At 40.9% G+C, this 13,515-nt stretch overlaps 1 protein-coding gene and 1 long non-coding RNA gene across 2 annotated transcripts in view; one reads left to right on the top strand and one right to left on the bottom strand.

The window, feature by feature from the left end:
• smarcal1 (SWI/SNF related, matrix associated, actin dependent regulator of chromatin, subfamily a-like 1) overlaps nucleotides 1–13,515 on the bottom strand; it is a 105,559-nt gene that overhangs the window by 34,780 nt on the left and 57,264 nt on the right. The window lies entirely within an intron of this gene.
• On the top strand, nucleotides 2,865–12,822 carry LOC127537178 (uncharacterized). Its single transcript, XR_007946794.1, has 3 exons — nucleotides 2,865–3,411; nucleotides 3,752–3,817; nucleotides 12,456–12,822. It is a non-coding gene; the product is annotated as an uncharacterized LOC127537178 (long non-coding RNA).

The following is a 13,515-nucleotide window of genomic DNA, read 5'->3' as shown; positions in this document are numbered from 1 at the left end:
ACATTAGTAAATTGAGCAAACATGCATGCGAGGGTTAAACCCGACTCACTGTCAGTGACCAGTGGCAGCTCACCGTGTACAGCCTAGCTTTGCTTAAAACTGCAGAGCTTTATTTTAAGCCACAAAAACACAGACTTTTGAATTTGAACATAACATTGCACAGATCGAATGACAAGCCAGAACAAGCCCCATACGGTATGTGATGCTGTCACACAGAGTGGAACAGGATGCTTTAGCTCACTGGGAAAAAAAATGTGGGTAAAAACTGGAAGCTAAGGGGTTAATATAATTTATACTTTGACAGTTCGCATCATAGAAATCCATATCAGCTCCCTACAGGGAAGCAGCCCCATACTGCAGGCATACAGCTTCCTCTTATAGTCAGACGTCCATATCTAAACTTCAACAGCATTTCATTCCAATAGGGTCATTTTTGTTGAATTTACAGCATACTGTCCCTGTGATTGGTCTTATGCAAGCATTCAGGTAACAGGGGAACCCACCAGCAGTCTGCTGATAAACAATCAGACACATAGCTTTGCCTTGGCTGTGCTCTGTGGGCGATGGGTTTCTGATAAGCTCTATAAACACAAGAGTGTCACCTGGAGTGCAGCTCTGCACTCCCTGCCTGTAAAATATTCATTACTTTTTTTCGTCAGTGTCTGCCCTCGTCTTTGAAATGGATTTCGAGCACTTTTTCCTTTTAGACACAGAGCGTGACTTTCTCCCTGCTTACTGCAGACAACAGCTTTAAGCTCTGCTGTCGATAGACAGAGCTGTGTTTGAAAGTATTCCCTTTTTGTTGCTTAAAGCAACTCCATGATTCATCCTTTCACTGCTTCTGGTGAAAAACACGTGAGAGGTTTTTGTTGGGATGGCAGAATGAGTCACAGTGGTGCTGAAAATCTTAATGTGATTAGTTGTCTTTGTTGTTGTAAATTGGTCTGTATTCACTGATTATTCCGCAGTTGGAGAAAGCACTGGATAAATGATTATTTTGCCATTATACACCGTCTGCTTGTTTAAAATACAGGACCTCCCATTCACCACTTAAGTGAGGTTGCCGCACTGATAAAAAAACATCATTTACACTGATGAATGGATTCATTTAGTTTACATTTACACTGTTTTCTCTGTTGAAAGAAAGCTATTGTCTTCTTATTTCTCTGCAGTTTTAAGGCTTTTGATGGTGACCATTAACGGAGCAATTGTCTGTTTTTTATGTGCTGAGGGAAAGTCTAAATCCACCTTAATTACATCAAGTAGTCAGAGAATGTCGGGAAAGCCTGCGCTGGTTCTCAAACTTGAAAGCCAGTAAAGTCAATTTAGGAGCCTTAAATCTTTTCCCCCATGAATTTTATTTCATTTTAAAAGCAGGACAAATGGAGCATCAGAAACAGGCAGGTGTATTGTACCTTCTGAGGCTTGTGCAAAAACAAGATTAATGCTGTACTTCTCTCTTATCTGGCTATTTTCGGGAGCTGCCCAATAGAAGATGTGATTTATTTAGAAACGAATGAGTCATGGAAATTGAGCTTGACGTCAAAGGGACACGTTGTTGTGTTGCCACTTGAGGCACTTGACATTTTATCTGAATATTAAACATGAAAATAGGGGCATTTTTGTTATTTTCATGGACATGTGGCACTGAAAAAAAGAACAAAAACAAAGTGCCTCCTGAGAAAACATGTCCTCAACTCAAAGGTCAGTACAGCTAAGAGCACGTGAGGAATTCATCAGGTGTCCAGCGGAGGTTTACAATCACTTAAACTCTGAGGACAACACACAGTGATTTTCCAAATCATGTCAGCTTGTGATGGAATTACAGGAAACTTACAGATGTGACATTAAGAGGCTGTAACATCATAAAACTCTATTTCCTCTCTGTCTGAACCAGTCGTGGGCTGATTAGTATCACAGTCTACATTCCCATGATTGATGTCGCCGCAGTCCTCTCCCTCAACACATTGGACAGATGTGGCTCTCATCTGTGAGAGTATTTCATAATGCTGCCACTCAAAAATTGCATTGTTCTCCTCTGTTTAATACTTTCTAAAGGGTTGCTCAAAATAGTGGGCTAGAAGTAGGCCAGCGCCGGACCCAGATTGCTTCTAGCCGATATGACTGAAAAAATATGGGACGTAAGCTTTCTAAATCTAAATGCCCGCTGGCTGTCAACCATAAAAAACATTGGTTTCGGGGGAATTATTGCATTATGAGATTTTAGCCTTTATGGCGCCCGAGGACGAGCTTTGTGGATCCATTAATGTGAGAGATCTTGAAGGAAAATGTGCTCCTAAAAAACACATCATCCTTGAACTGAAGTACAAGACGAAGCAATCAAAGTTCTAAACTTGCACAGGCTCTTTGCATTTTCCTTAGTCAGACTCTCTGAAATGCCACCGAGTTTAGCTTTCCATAACCACACAATAATTGCTTGTTTCACAGGTGATTGGTGCTATTCCTGCTACGCTTCAATCTCTGAGGCTATTCTTGGGCTTTTTCTTGTTTTTCTCTGGATAGCCAAGTTACAGTACACCCACATCAACCTTTGAATTGCAGCTAAATAGAGGACATTACACCTACACCACGCAGAGAGAGTGGAAGAGAAGTAAAGGTTGCTTGTATTCTAGCCTGCTCTCAGTAACATGGTATGTTAATGGAGAACTAGTAAAATGCACACGTTATTTCAAGTCAAAACACACAGAGATGTCGACAAATGGCTGCAGCAGATTCTAATGCAGACAGTGGAAACGGATAAATCTCCAAATGTCATCCAGAACCAGGTGCATGACACCAGCAGCTCAGCAGCAGGAAATAAGACAGACTAATTTGTGTTTGAAAAGAGGCCTGGCAGTGTGTGTGTGTGTGTCAGAGGAGAGTAGAGGAGGAGGAGGAGCGTCCAACAGACACGTCTGATTAAGCAGTGTGTAAATGGACCTGCTGGCTGGACCAGATGAGGGCCGGCAGATGGTTTTTCCACACCGCAGGCTTTTGCGTGCTGCGCCGCGGCCCTCCAAAAAAGCTTCTCCACCAGCAGCACAGCACAGCCCCCTGCCCCGGCCCCTCTCTCACCGTACACACCAACACCATTAGCATGTAAATGATAGCAGCGCCCCTTCGCCTCAGCTGTCATAGGCTGCACCAGACCTCCAGCTTCTCGGTGCATTAATGTGATTTTCCTCATTGTTGTGGGATTACGGGGTGGGAGGGTGGGTGATGGTGTTGTAGGGAGGTGAGGCCGGTGCAAGTCTTGGCATGGCTGTCCAAGGTTGCATGTTGCGGAGATTAACGCCGATTCTCATGAATAAAGAGACAGCGAAGGAGAAGTTCTTCCCTCAAGGACACTTCTGGACTGGAACTCAAAGTTAACAGAAGGACAGATTCTCTACATCTTTCTTTTTCCACAAGGTCAGGGTAACGTGGTAACTTCTGTATTATTTTCAGTCTTCAGTTCACTTGCATGTTTATAGCACTGCAATATGTGCTTTTATAAATCAAAAGCCTTCTGATAGCATGGTTCCATTTTAATCTTTCGATGCACTGGTTGATACAATCAGAGATGCAAGAATGTATTTGACAGCGTTAAAATACTACAATTCACTGTCTTGGTATGAATTAGACTAGAAGATTGGCATCACTCTAATATGATGCATGGTAAACATAGCCAGAGCTAGCTTAGCTTAGCATAATGACCATGCTACCACTCCAGAGATGTTTTGTTATTTAACTGCTTGCTGTTCTTCCCCAGCATGGGAAATCGGAATGATGTGCAGCAGCTGGGAATGCGTCTGTCTGTGCTAATTGGAGTGTGCAGGTACGATGTGGTGATTGGTTAATCAGCTGCTGGCTGATGACAACATAAAGCAAAAGGAGCCAAGATGGCGCTGCTGAGATGCAGAATCACTCATCTCCCAACCAGACAAGCCAGACCACTCGTATCCATTATGTCCATGTGTAGCTTTTGCCATTTGGATGCTGTTGTTAATCTGTAGATGTTTGCATGAGTGACCAGTCGTTGTTGTTGCCTTGCAGGCAAAGTGTTGTATTTTGAGTTGTGGTTTCTTGTTTCTCTTTAGATAGATATGCTTATTTATTATCTTTATTCTTTGTCTAAACAGAAGGTAAATTTACCTCAGAATTTTTAGAGCCCATCTGATTTATCAGCCTGTAGATTTTCTCATCAATTTAGACCTATCACAGATATATAAGCTAGGCTTATATATTGTCTGATGTGAAAGCTCATTTTAAAGATAAGATATGATAAACCTTTATTAATCCCACAGGGGGATAATTTGCAGTGCTACAGCAACAAAGATAGTGCAAACATTTAAGGAATGTTGTACAAAAAAAAATATATATATATATATATATATGGTATATATAAATACTAGTTATATAAATGACAGTATAGCACATATCAGTAGTACTGCAGATTCTTTCTTGAATAGAAATTCTGAGAGAAGCATTACTATTGCACAGATTATTATCCATGTGACAAGTATAGTCTTCCCAATAAGCTGCTAACTAGTTCATAAAATACATCACTGGAAAGTTAACAAACAACAAACCCATCATTCCCCTTTTTTGAATATATATGCCATGTCATGCCACTCATGCTTGAATGACATCTGTTTGCTCTGTTAGCAATATAGCAAGCCAGCTATGCTAGTAGTTTCTTGGTAAAGCCAGTAAGCATCAGATCAAGGTTTTCCATTAATTCTGTGATGGCGAGTGTTGACCTCACACTGTTGAAACCATGCAGCTACTTTCACAGCTTGTCTGTGAATTAGAAGCAAATGTTCACATTATAACATAAACGCAAGGCTAAATGATGCTAACATTACATGTATAAACTGTTCAGGATTTGCAGTTTAAAACATCCTTCAAAGTGAACAGCTCCATCCCTGCAAATACAAAAAATAAAATGTAAAGTCTGGTTTCCTCTGGATACCTAGGAAGATATTTAAGTATTACATTGCAAGTGAAGTGTACTGTTGTAATAAAATATTCTGCATCCAAGTGTCCGATAGTCAGATCTGAGGGATCACTACAAAAAATATGTTTATGTGCCTGTATGTATTAATAAGCAGCAGATTATATATATATATATATATGTGTGTGTATATATATATATATATATATATATATATATATATATATATGCACACACTATATAATTGAAATTGGATTTTTTTTTAACTTCTGAAAACTGGAATTGTCATTGGCCCACAAATCCAGTATATTTGTGCTCTAATAGTTTAATATGTCTACTTTAAAATCTGTTCGCTTTTATCTCTATTACTACATCTAATCAATCTGCTTCTGTGACTGTTTGGGACCTGGACTCTCTTTCATGTCATTTCTTAGCCGCTTACCTGACTGTGGCCAAAGGAAACAAAATCTGCTGCAAAATCTCTAAAGCTCTCTAATTAACAAGTTACATCCTGTTTAGTTTGTCCCTACACACAAACTAAGTATAAAATTGGCAATTTGCTCTTTCTTCAGGGCTAGTAACCTCCTAGAGTCTTAGCTCGTTGCCAGGCAACATGTCCAGTCTTCATGCTAAGCTAGCAGACTTCTGGCTGCAGATTCACATTTACCAGCATGAATGTGATATTAGTATTTTTAATCTACCTCCTGCTCTAACTGGGAAAGCAATAATCTTCTAAAATGTCAAACTCTTACTTTAAGCACTTCGAATAAATGCTACAGTGAGCCTCATTCTGAGGGCCACATAAATCAACCTGCAGCTCCAGAGTCCATTTGCTTTCTGATACAATCGATACAGGCACCCCAAGTTGTAATAAATAGTCCCAATTCTTGTTTTCCCCAAATGTTGTAAACAAGTCAGCAAGGTTAATGAGTAAGTCTACGCTGTGAACGTGTTTCCTATTAGCGTCCAGCTGTATGTCCCTACCTGCGACAATAGCATGTTGTTTTGCATGCAGCTATTGTTAATTCCTCTAGTTTGTCTCTATTTCCTGCTCCATTTCCTGGCTGTTTCTCCATGTTCACTTTTCATTTTTGTGCACTGAGCCCTGTGAGCACGAACGATAAATTAGACTAATTGGTAACTCTTAAGTGGACATTTTTAGCCAAAGGCTGAAATGTGCTGTTAACTAAAATAAAAGGCAAAAGGCCACAGAGGCATACGTAAATACTCATATAAGAGACAAACTTAATATCACATTGTACACTAATGTACCCCATCTAAGGAACATTCAACATTTGGAACTGCAAAGCAGCTCAAATGTTATTTTCATTTTCTGCATTTTCCTTTTTTTCATCCTCTCCAGTCTTGATTTAGCCTTCTTTGATCAGCCTCCTCTCATCCTGACTGCTGTGGGAAGGCAGTGGATGCACCCTGACTCCGACCACACAGTAGCCCACCTTCACTCCTGCATGTTTAACACTTGTAGTGTTTATTCATCAGTTTGAATGAGGCAAACAACAAGCAAACCTTGAACTGCCCCAATTTACTTTTAGCCGAATGTTTCTGTGGTGAACCCAGAGTTCTCATCAAGCGGATTCATACAGTGTTTTTGCAGTCATGACATTCCGTATGGAAATGATTTGAGGTTATTTGGGTAAACCAAAGTATATTTCGCCCAAGAGGTGCTGGCTATTTGTTGTGAAACTTATTCAGCCTTGCACACAAATAAACAAACCCACACCTTTTACTTTCAATAAGTCAACTGAGCTGTGAAGAGCGACAGAAGGTCAGTGGGTTTAGATGGCTGGCAGATACAGTAAGTTTTGCTCAGTAAAGTGCCTCTGTCCTTCATTGCTCTGAGCTTTCTGTGGCTGCACTAAATTATTTAGGCGACAGCAGTCATGTCTGAGGAAACCCAACAGACTCCCCTCTCTGTCCCAGGAGCTCAAGAAGAGGCAGACGGGTAGCTGGGGCACCGGAAATAACACAGCAGAGATATTTGGATGTGGTGGCTTTAGCACACGGCTGCTATCTGGTTCACATGCTGCTAGAGATGAAGCCTGCGATAGCGGTCGAGCAGAGTCAAGGTTTCCAAGCAGATGTGGTGACGTCAAGCAGAAACAAAGGCCTTTTCTCTCTGTCTCTTAGCATTCCAGGGGTGGCTGAAGCCAGGTCCAAACAAAAGAGGCTCAGTCCCAGTCTTAACCTCTACGCCTCTCCTATGGGGAAAGTGACAGTCCATCTTTCCCATTCTGCAGGCATGACCAATCAACCCTGAGAAGATTAATGAATGATCACCGACTCCTCTCACTCCTGATTCAGTCCTTTGTTATCCACCTATTAAATCCATGTGTGCAGAACCATACAATCTGCTTTGTTTCTGCTGCACTTACCTGAGGAAAGACCACAGGACATTTATTCTGCGGTTGAAACTGTTAAAACATTCAATTATGCTTCTGCAGGATGATCAATAGATTCTGAGAATTTCTGCACTTGGTAGAACAAAATATATTTCAGCTCGGTTCCATTTATACTCCAGTGTGTTGAGGTGAAGCTCTTTTTTTCTACTTTGCTTTAGCCCCCAGCCAAAACCCTCACAGTTAAAAAAATAAATAAAAAAAGAGGAAGAAAACCGCATGGTGCTCTGTATTTATCAGCACGCCTGACGCTGTTTCACGGCTTGTCAGAGTTGAAAAACTTCAACCTACAAAGGTGTGTCTGCGCATGCATGCTCAATTCCGTGCAAAGGCAGACGTGCACGCAAATCCCTTCAATTAATACGGTGTAATTAGATGTAAATGAAAGGTGACGGGACACAAAGTTTTACTCACCACCTCATTGCCACATGCACACAGACACACAAAGCAGCAGCAGTAGCAGCAGCGCGTCTTTTCAAACTGACAAAACGCCAAGTCAGGAGACGTCTGTTGACCGTCTGGGGCCTGCTGTCATCCTTCTCACTCCACAAAATCATCACCCATCATCTCTTTCTCAATTTGGATCTGTGCTGTCAAACCATCCATCTGAGTTTCTGCCACCTTCACAAGCTCACCGTGTCAGGCCGCATGCGTGTTGCAAAGGTTGCTGTGAAGTAATAAAGTTATGCAGCAGATATTGACTGAGAAATGCCTCTGGCTGAAAAAAGACTTAATGAAGACTAAACTGCTATCGTCTGTGTCTCACGGATGTCTCCAGAATGCAGAGTGTTTTCTCATCCCTCTCTGTTTCCTCATATGACACAGCTGCACTGGGAAGGAAACCTGTCAGACAAAAGAGAAGAAAAGGAAATAAATCTGTGACCTGTTTCGCTGTGTTTTCATTAGCCTGCTTTAATCCTGTAAATTCTGGTGCATTATATAATTTCTCGAGCAGAGCCTGCAGATTTGCTCTTAGTGATATTTTATCCTTGCATATTTCCCAGGGACAGCAGTGAGGCTATTTTATTTTTTCTACTAGGATGTCAGGCTCGTTTTGTTTTGTGGATGACATCATGCGTCGCCTCCGCTCGTCGTGGAGAACAGACACATGGGACCATTGTTAGCAGCTGTCTCATTTTGTCTCTGAAATCATTAAAGGCAGGATGGAGCTGCAAATCTGACAGTGAAAAAAACAACAACAAAAAACAATAAAACCCTGACTGGGAAACAATGCAGAAGTGTTAAGTGTGTAAAATGTGGAACACCTGATGCCAAACAGGCACAGAATACATCCTATTTCCAACAGAGAACTAAAAAAAGAGAAGCATCTTCAACTTATTTTTTGACAAACACAGAGGCTCTGCAAGGAAAATATAAATATAAGATACATCATGTGTTACAAATTCCTCACAACTTTTATTAAAAATCACTTAATCCTTTAACCTGACGGCATTCCTTTGAAATCCACAGACAAGGTAGCAGACTCAGAGGGAAACATTTCAGCCTCCCAGCAGGAGTTCTGCTGTTATTGTCAGTAGTTCTGCCTGCATTGTGAAATTTGATGCAAGTTTTTTCCCCAGCTTATTCCCACACTCCATTGCCCAATTTAATTTCCAATTGACTTCAGCTGGATGTGTCTGCTGATTTATGCTTCATCCTGCACCATCATGGATCATTACAGGTGTTTTAATAAGCCTCCCAGCAGCTCTCTGGCTTTCATTTACTCTCTCACCCATGGCTTGTAAAAAAATGGTGCAGTTTTGTGTTGTGCTGCTGACATTTTTGGCAACAACGGGGGCATTACTTTAAAAAAAAAAAAGACATTATTAGTCTCCAACAGTTTTATTCCTCTTTTTCTCTGCCACCCACAACTGTTTTGGATTTGCACTAATGAAAGAAAAAGCCCAAAAGTTTGTAAATGGAGGAGAAGATGCTCAAAGATACAAACCTCTGGGCTTCTGTGCTTTGCATTTCAACTTCTGTAATCCTAGCAGTTGTGGATAAATGTGTGGGTGTTATTGTGAACTGTACATGTAGTATATCAAGATTAGCCTCATTGGTCTGCTGTAACACATACTGTAAGTCTGGTAACAATAAAAAAAACATTTGGCTGAGATCCCTTGTGGGGTTTTTTTTTTAGATATTTTAAGCCAATTTTTGCAGACTTTCTATTATTGTAAAATGTGTATATCTACATAAATTATATAATTGTGCTGCGCGTGCTGAGATTTTCCTGATCAGTTGCTTGCTAAACTCTTCCAAGTGACCTAATCTGGAGGAGTTTTGATCTACTTCAAACTAGTCTGTATGTCCTTGTTTTTCATAGGACTGGAGAGCAGCTTCATGAGGAAGTGATTTAGAGGGATATGGACCTCCCATTTTCTCAGATTCCAGAGATTCTGGAAAAAATCATTTCAAATTTCCACACCATAGACGGCATATAATTTTCTGACATAACTTGCTTTCCATTGGTGAAAATTCTCAATTAATTGTAACTTTCATGTTTTGGCTAAGGGCTGCACAGTGCCGTGGTGGTTAGCACTTTCGCCTTGCAGCTGGAAGATCCCCGGTTCACATCCTTCCTGGGATCTTCCTGCATGGAATTTGTTTGTTCTCTCTGTGCATGTGTGGGTTTTCTCCTGGTTCTCTGGCTTCCTCCCAGTCCAAAAACATGCTCAGTTTGCTAATTGGTACATGTAAATTGTCCATAGGTGTGAATGGGAGTGTGATTGTTTGTCTGCCCCCCCTTAGCCATTGATTCAATTATTGATCATAATACCACTCTCAACTGAAAAGGTTGATAGATACTTTACTAATCCTGGGAAATTCATTTGTGTGTTTCTAATATTCCCTGTGCTATAGCAATCAATAGTCAGATAATTTTAAATTGTACCACCCTACAATAATTGCATTACTTCTAAATTAGCTCGTATGTTAAACAGTAAAACAGTTAAGATTTGCTATAAAAAAATACAGGCGCCACTGTAGGAACTTTGTGCAAGAACAGTCAGTACATTTGTCATTGCTATGATTCAAATCATTTATTTCTTTCAATACTTCATGTTGCCACCTTTACTTTTAATGACCGACTCAGTCTTCCTGTGCAAGGAGAATACCAAATTCCAGGAGAGGAGTCATGCCATTCTTTTGAAAGACTTCTTTTCAGCTGGGGTTATGTTGCTCTATCTCTCCTTTTGAAATATCCCAAAGGCGTTGTATTGAATTCACGTCAGGCACCACACTTGTTCAGGTCACAGATTTCACTTTTTCTTCTTTAGAAACTAGTGTGATTTTGGCAGCATGCTCTGGATCATTATCATGCTAGAATATTCCTCTTCTGCCAAGCTTCAGCAGACTGGGAGTCATCTTGTCAGCCAGTATTTCTGAAATATTCGCAGGCATTTATGGCATCATGTGCAAATGTCATGTCCCCAATGAATTTTTGCACTCATTCAACCCCATATTATCCCACTCCCACCTCTGTGCTTCATTGTCAGGACTATTCATTCACTGTGGTAGTTTTTTATTCCAAACTTGTTTGGGTTCATTCGAGCTGAGCAAATTTATTAATGTGCTCCAAATATTCATCAGGCATCTTTTCGTGCTCTTTAACAAAGCTTAACCTTGCAGTTTTGGTCCGAATAGCAAGCAAGGTTTTTTCAACTCCATCCATAGAGGTTGACAGGATGAACTGTCTTTCTCTCTGTCTGAGCTGTCAGAAATTTCTAGTGATAATCACTGTAAAAAATCACTTGCCTAACTTTTTTTTTATAGCTAGATTGTACAAATAGTGCACTCTCCCTGGTGTCATTTTATAATTAGTGGTACTAAGACTCATTCTATGCTTCCTCATGTTTGCTGCAACTGATTTTAGTTGGTCACTCATTTTAATGTGTCCTTTTTCTTCTTGCAATCACATTTATCGGTTCCTCTGGCAACCTTTTACATGTTGAGCCATGATACATGGATACATGCAGATGGACACAGCCCAAAACTGAGAAAGTTCTGGTGTTCACAGATAATTTAAAATCATATTCATGCAATTACACTAATTAGAAATAGGATATCTCAACTGTCAGGAAGTCAGGGATCACAGGTGTATTCCTTTTGTTGCATTTAATTTGACATTGTATTTTCAATATAGCCTTTGTTTTTGATTGTTTATAGGAGAAAATACTCTATTTGTCAACTCTGAACTTTATAAATTCTTGAGAAGTGATGCAATTTCAAATCAAATGACATTTGGGTGATTTTGCACAAGGGTGTACTCACTTCTGTTCTTTACTATGTAGTCAATAAGGACAATGAATAGCTAGCTCATTCTAGACTCTACTAAAGTTTTGGCACTCTCAGCAGTTTTTGACCTTTGATCAACCCATGTTCCTGGTTTCAAGATGATGCCTTGTGTGCTTCTAATTCCTCTCTTGGGGAGTTGTAAATTGGCATGTCATTATGGCTTAGGTGTCAGGAAAGAAGTTCCTCTCTCTTGCTATGGGGATTCAGGTGTAAAAGGCTACATATAAAGGCAAACTGAGCTTTCCCTGGGCACAGAAATGACAGATGTATTTCTGAAACTCTGCACCCTGCCTCTTTTAAAGTTGCAGGTGACTAATCTGCACTTGTCAAACATACAGGGTGTCTTTTTTTCCCCAAAAAGTGACACTTTGAAGGTCTCAGCTCCTTCCCCTGACTTTTCCCTGCAGAGTTCAGATGTTGCTGATTCATCCTGTCCCCTGTAGAGAAAATAACTACAGTATGATGACTTGTACTTGCAAAGCAGGGCCCAGCCTCAAGGAACAGAGTCTCTGACTCATGGCTTAGTGCAAGCCTTTGAAGGATGTCATTAGCTGCTGCAGTAAATACCAATGCAAATGTGAATTGACATTACATTTTTAAAAAAACGGTGGAGGGGTGTTGTTGCATCACTGTGATGAAGCAGTGTAAATATTAATTAAATTATACAGCACAGCCTGTTGTTGCAAAAAATAATTAAAGTTGTATCAGTGATTTGTGCTACTTGTACTTTTAGTGGTTCACTTTGAGAGTTTTACCCTACTAACCTCTTCACCATTGCACCTTTGCTTCATTATATCACCAAACAGTGTCAACACAAGGCTGACACTTTGGGGTGAAAGAGGAAGGAGTGCAGAGGAGAACACAGACGAACTGGCAACAGAACTAACGGCGCAGAGGAACAGCAGGTCCCATACGCCCCAGCCCCCTCAGCTGGCTTTGTTCCTGCATCTTCTTTGCAACAATTCAAAAGCAGCTTGCACAAATTAGACCCATGGGGAGCGGGAACAGACCAACGTGCAGCACACTACTGTCACTCAGAAGAGTTTCTGCTATGGAGAGAGGGGACACTGGATACGCAAGGTGCTCAAGCAGACGAATTGGCCACGAGGGACCAGATGTTCCACTGCTGTGTTGCTTCGTCTCACTAATAAATGCTCTTGGCATTGCACTGCAGCACATTCTTTTGTCTTTTCTTGCATCTTCATTAATTTAGGGGCTCGGAGGTCTTATTTAATGTGGAGCAAAGGATGAATCTGCAGGTATGAAAAGGATCTATTGTTTTCATCTTCTTGCAGCCACCAAAGACAAGTGATACAGTTGCTCCCATTGTCACATTCTACACACACACACACACACACACACACACACACACACACACACACACACACACACACACACACACACACACACACACACACACACACACACACACACACACACACACACACACACACACACCAGGTACAGATAGTGACGAGAGGCAACAAAAAAGGAGAAAAGGAAGAAAGAGAGGAAGATAGACAGTGAGAGAAACCCATCTCACCATGGGAGGAACTTGGCAGCTTCCTAAAGTTTGTAGATCGCAGGTGTTGTGTTCGTGATCGTGATCGAGTTAGGAATGCCACACATCAGTGCGGGCTGGCAGGATTAGCTGGCAGGTGTTGTCTACGGAGAGATGCGCTGGCAAGCACAAGGTGTCATATGTGGAGTGGATTGGAGAAACAGAACAAACCCCTATTCTGTCAAAGACCAGCTTGTGATATTCATCTTGGTTAGATCTACTGAACTCATGCACCCCAAAATCTACAAAAAAAAAATATATGCACGCACACCACAAGATTGTGTGGGTCTGTGTGTGTACTTTGG

This window comes from Acanthochromis polyacanthus, chromosome 14 (genome assembly GCF_021347895.1).
Source record: "Acanthochromis polyacanthus isolate Apoly-LR-REF ecotype Palm Island chromosome 14, KAUST_Apoly_ChrSc, whole genome shotgun sequence".
NCBI lineage: Eukaryota > Metazoa > Chordata > Actinopteri > Pomacentridae > Acanthochromis > Acanthochromis polyacanthus.
This window is presented reverse-complemented; position numbering and strand designations above follow the sequence as displayed.